Raw genomic sequence first — 6000 nt, forward strand, 5'->3', positions numbered from 1 at the left:
TCCTTAGCCGCCCAGTCCGACGCTGCCGCCAGAATTGTCCAATATCACTCCCTTCTCCTTTCCCTCTCTAAATATCTTAGTAAAAGAATAGAAACGTAAAATAGAAAATTCAGAAAACAGATCATTTTGTTCACGAAACACGAAGCAACCAAACCAAACAAGGAACTGAAAACTAGAACTAGGGTTCCCAAATTCTCTCCCGGTATTTTCCATTTCCCTCTTTTTTCCCGTGAAAATCTTTTTAACTTTCCCGGGAATATTTGAGCTCCGTTTACTCAGCTTCAGTTCCTTTTTCTTTTCCAATTCCAGGTTCCCTAATTTTACTCTTCTCTTCTTTTTAGTTACGGTAATTTTTCTAACTCTGATTTGATTTGATTTTCAATCATTTTCTTTTTTTACAGGATTTCGTATTTGAGGGAAAAGGGCAAATTCGTACACATATATATTTTAGAAGGGAGGGATTTTCGTGATATTTTTCATTGTACAAATTTATGGGATATTTCCTGATTTAGGGTTTAAAGTAGTTTTTATTGGTAGTCAATGGATTCTGCAAATACGACCCCGTCAACCAGTGAGGTCAAATGTTGTGAATGCGAGTGTAAGTGTTCTATAACAAACAGGTCCTTTTCGGGGACTTGGATTCGGACAGTGAAGCGAAAATTGGACGAATATGATGAAATTGAGAAGAAATTTGTGATCCCGGGTCTGATTTTGCCTCAAACAGCTCGTATAGAAATGGAGAACGAGTGTGTTGCTCTTAGGGAAATGGTTGGTAGCCAACAGGAGACGATTCAAGAATTGAGTGTCGAGTTGGAGGAAGAGAGGAATGCGGCTTCCTCGGCTGCTAACGAAGCCATGTCGATGATCTTGAGGTTGCAGAGGGAAAAAGCCGAGTCACAAATGGAGTTTAGGCAGTTCAAGATGTTCACAGAGGAGAAAATGGCGCATGATCAGCAGGAGATAATGGCATTGGAGGATTTGTTGTATAAGAGGGAGGAGACGATCCAGTCGTTGACTTGTGAGGTGCAAATGTATAAGCATAGGATGTTGAGTTATGGGTTCTTGGAGTCTGAGGTTGAGGATGATGGTGAGAAAGAGAAGGTTCGTTATGGCCGAAATGATGGTGTCAGTGAGGGCATCGATGAGCGTTTTGAAATTTCTTTGTATGATTACCCTCCCTTGAAATGCACTATTAATGAGAACCACGTGTACACAGAGATGGATAATGAGGTTGTGGACGTTGAGAAATATGCATTCGGAGAGACCCCACGATGATGTGATCAATTGCGAGATTTGGATCAGAGGATCAATCAGTTAGAATTGATGCCAAGTAGTCAGACTGATGGGGAAGTATTTAACAACGATGTCCTTGAAAAAACAGTAGTCGCTCAATTCCCTCCTGTAACAAATAAAGAAATAAGCTCTGATTTTATCTCAGGTTCTACGAAGTTCGGTGGAAGTGTTGGAAAAGCAGAAAATTCGCAAACAGAGGAGTATGCGAACTTGAGGAAGGTGGACGAGTCATCTGAAGTTGGAGGTGAAATGAACGACAGAGTGTAGACAATTGACTCTATACATCAGGGTTCTGGATATAATGGTACCTCAGAGCCCAAGGCTTCTGCAGGAATAGGTGATGGGCATACCCCAAGAGATTCGCTGAATCATACTGATTTTGGGGATCCTGAGGTCACGAAGCTGTACCTTAGGCTGCAGGCCCTCGAGGCTGATCGGGAATCAATGAGGCAGGCTATCGTTTCTATGCGGACTGATAAAGCACAGCTGATATTGCTTAAAGAAATTGCTCAGCAGTTGTGCAAAGAAATGTCTCCAGCAAGGAGGACGCCTGTGAGGAAGACATCTGTAGTCACGAGCTTTTCATTCATTTCAATATTCAAGGTACCATGTTACTTGTGATTATACATTTTCTGTGCTCAATAAATTCTTTTTCACATATCAAAGTATGTGTTGCATATGATATGTGTCCTATGTTAAAAGCTGTTCTAGATGATTGCAAGCACAGTAGGAGCAACTGTTATATCATGATACTTTGAAAAGTCTTTTCCTAATCATTTTCTGGAATAAAACTGTAATATCTTATGTTAAGCTGAAAGGAGGCCATATCATTGCCCCAAAGGCTCTGCTCTAATGGTAAGAATGCAGTGTGTGATGTGTGGATTATGTGTGCATCACGTGTTCGAACACTTCTGTAGACAAAAGTCTGGTATCTAAGTGAAGGGTAGAGAAGCAGGCCCATCATCCATCGAGTTCGTGCGCCACTGGCGCTCGGGATTTCTCTGTTTTTGAAAAAAGGAAAGGAGGCCATTTCACTGATTACATCAGCAATTTCAATTCGAACTATTATATTTGGAAGCTCATAAAATTTTATACGTGTGGAAGATATTATTGTTATTAAGGCGGCATCTCTTTGATGCATATGCTATCAGTAATGATGATTTCCCATCATGGTCTAAATAGGAAGGATACTGATTAGGTTCCTAGAAATGTTCTGGATCTACATTTTCCTGTATGCTGAGCCAGTTTTCCAGACGTTACCTCTTCTTTTTTATCTTCCTTAATTTCCATTGCTTTGAACCACTACATCTCAGCTATTTAGGTTACAGTCCCAGGTTAACAGATATTTTTACCATAAGTCTTCTTACCTCGCTTCATCTCAGTTTTACCAACTTTGTTTGTCTATTTCTTACATGATAAAAAAAGAAAAAGAAATGCCAAAATATTGTCCCTGTATATGATGTTAAGCATTTTTAATGTATAATAGCCTGATTTAGTTATTATTATGACATGGCTACCAGGCTAGGAATACCAATCGATAAATTATTATTTATCATACTCCCTATGTTTCATTTTGCGTGACATTTTTATTTTAGTCTTTTCAAAAAAGAATGATACCTTTCTCTGTTTTGAAACTATTAAAAGTTAGCATTCTAATTTTACCCTTAATGACATGACTTGTTTGGACCTACTTATATAAAAGATTATTCTGTTACTAGGATAGAGAAAATGAAAAGACATGGAATTCTCACAACTCATTAATTATATCGTAAGGACAATTTTTGATACTTTGTGTATATTTAGCTTGTGTCAAAAGTCCCTTTATTTCTTAAACTTTGTATTCAGTGAAACACCTTCACATAAATGTTATGGAGGGAGAACTTTGTTTTAGGCATATTTTAGCAAACGTTCACTCCTGTACTTCAATCAAGTACAGTAATCTTTTTCGGTTTACTGATGCTCTGACTATTCTCTGTGAGAATCTGTCTTGCCATTTGGTTGTTTCCTACTGGGTGAGGCTTCGGAAGAGTGCTAACTCTCACAAAATTTGGTTATTCACTTACTCTGCAGTTTATGTGTGTAATAGGATGAGCCTTTCTGAACATAGAATATAACCACTATGCCTCAATCCCAACCCAAGCTAGTTGGAGTCGACTATATGAATGGTTACTATCGATGTCACTCCCTTTAGGCCGTATTCAATATTGTGAGGGTTCATCATAAATAGATTAGTTTTACGTCGGCTTCAACCTACCGTAACTCTCCTCCTTTATTCAATCTTGGGGCCGAAAATATGAGCAAACTCACAGTGACAGTTTTCCAAGAAATAGAATGATGAGATAAATATTTTTTTGCTGAGCATGAACTGTGGGAAATCTAGAGTTGGGTTGATAATATTCCTTGCATTACTTCCATTTGGCATGAGCTGGTGGGATATATTTTGGCTTCATTTGGTTGGTTAGAATTAGTGTGACTCATAGTTGGTCTATTTAAGAACCCTTTGGTTTATTTATTTGGATAAACTTTTTAACTTTTTGGAACGGAGATGGACCTCTAGAGCTTATGTTTAAGTAAGATATTGAGCCTATCCAAGAAGAGCTCAGTGTGAACACAAATTTTGAGCGGAACTACTTAGCCCCTCTGCTGCTGGGGCAGATGTATAATGTACTACTTCGATCCAGCAACTTGTTAGGAGTCTTCTATGAAATCTGCCTTCGAGATTACATTTGATCTCAATTTGAGATCACTGAGATAGATGCTTTATGACAGGCAGCTCTTTTATCGAACCTACTTGTTTGATCCATGTCGACTTGTATGTTTGACTCGCAGCTCGCCTCGCTGGTTATTTTGGATGAGCATTGTGTTTTAGTGATTTCTATCTAAGGAGAGTAAAGGTTTTGGGTCAGAAGATCATAGCTAACCTGTGTAAACTTTTGTATTCTATTTTTATTTCCGTGAACTTTGTTTATGCTTATCTTTCTTCTTTTTCTTTCTGTGCGGAATGGAGAAGAGTTTGAGAAGCTATTATTGCGCTTTGCTATTAAATTTTGCCACACTTTGCTCCCTACCCTCTAATTCCCCTTGGTTTGTTTTTGGCTCTCCTGTGTCATGTGTTCTGCTATATAATTGCTGATATAGTTTCTGTTTTTTCCTGTTCAGTGGATAATATCCTTCGTCTTGTGGAGAAGGAAAGCTCGTCGATCCAAGTGAGTTGATCATTAGAAAGCTAGTACTACTATTTTATCATATTGCTCATATTGTTCTCCTTTGATAGCAAAATCTGTTTCTAATTTTGCCTGCTAGAAGTTCTAGTTTGAGCTAGATAATTGGCACTGAAATCATCATGTTACTTGTTTAGGTACTTGTTTGGTTTGTCAGCCAACAATGCGGGTTTGCTAATGCATTTAGACAAGGGACCTCGTGTTGGCCAATGGAGATGTCTTTCAAGTACACAGGTGTAACACCAATCCCATTGGTCCACATCGACTTCCGAATCTCTTGTACTCATTGGCATGAATGCAGAATCGATTTTAGTCAAGATTTGTTGTTCCGTATATGCCTTGCTGCTGCTAATTTGAATACTGGATTACTTCGTGCAAGTTCTTTTCACTTGATTGTTGGAATTGAATGCATCTTGCTGAAACAGTCGGCACAATTATAGGTGTTCCTTAGCCATATGGCTTTTAGATCTCCTGGTCTGTTGGAATTTCACTTTAGGTAGTTTACTTCTGTATATTGTAGATTTGTGAATAACTTTTTTTTAGGGTCTCAATCAGAAATGAATGCTTTGTTTCGTGATTGGGACATAGTTGATTGATTAAATCGAATATGAGTGCAATTTTTCCATTTGTTTTCCCAATTGAAGCGTGTTTCTTTCCTGAACAGTTAATTTTGTTACTGAAATTGTGGAAAATTTTGGAAGAGAGAGTGAAGTAAAACTTTCAATTTGGGAAAACCATTTGTGAGTTGTTCGTTTGTTACCTAGTTTACCCCCAATTGGATGGGGAGGGGTCAAGTGAAATCCTTATTAGTCCATTAGAAGTCAAACCCAAAGAAACCTTCAAAATAAACCTTGCTACCTGAAACTGCCAAAAATCAGACATTGATTGGATAGAATCATAGAATGGATAAAAGTACTCCCTCCGGTCTCCTATTTACTCCAGTCACTTTTGCTAAATATAATTGTTTCAAAATACTTTTCGTTATAGAAAATTAAGAAAATTTTAATTTATTTTTTCTGATTTTACCTTTACCACAATAAATATTCTAGAAAGAAGTAAAAAAATTTGAGAGATCAAGGATAAGGGCAGTTTAGTTAAATAAATGTTATTTTTAATGTTTTGTTAATGAATATGCAAAATGTTGAAGTGACAGGTAAATAGGATAAAAAGGAGTAACAAATTATTGACTTCTCCTCAAGGTATAGCCATTCCAGTGCAAAAGACATTCTGAAGTTGCTGTCGCTGTGATACTATTGGCTATGAACGGCTCAGACACAACAACTTAGATATTATTGGCCTATTTGGCCAAGCTTCTCAAGAGGCAAAGTGTTTTTTTGCCAAAAAGTATTTTTTTTCCTAACTTAGGTGTTTGACCAAGCTTTTGGGGAAAAAAGTGCTTTTGGAAGAAGCGAAAGCAGGAGAAGCAGAAAAAAGTAGTTTCTTCTCAAAGGCAGAAGCAGTTTTGACTTTTCTTCTTACCTAAAAT

At 37.7% G+C, this 6000-nt stretch overlaps 1 pseudogene; it reads left to right on the forward strand.

Annotated features, from left to right (window-relative positions):
- The first annotated feature begins 13 nt into the window (after positions 1-13).
- Positions 14-5152, forward strand: LOC104219672 (myosin-binding protein 7-like; annotated as a pseudogene).
- The last annotated feature ends 848 nt before the right edge of the window (positions 5153-6000 follow it).

Source organism: Nicotiana sylvestris, chromosome 9, assembly GCF_000393655.2.
Source record: "Nicotiana sylvestris chromosome 9, ASM39365v2, whole genome shotgun sequence".
Taxonomy (NCBI): Eukaryota; Viridiplantae; Streptophyta; class Magnoliopsida; order Solanales; family Solanaceae; genus Nicotiana; species Nicotiana sylvestris.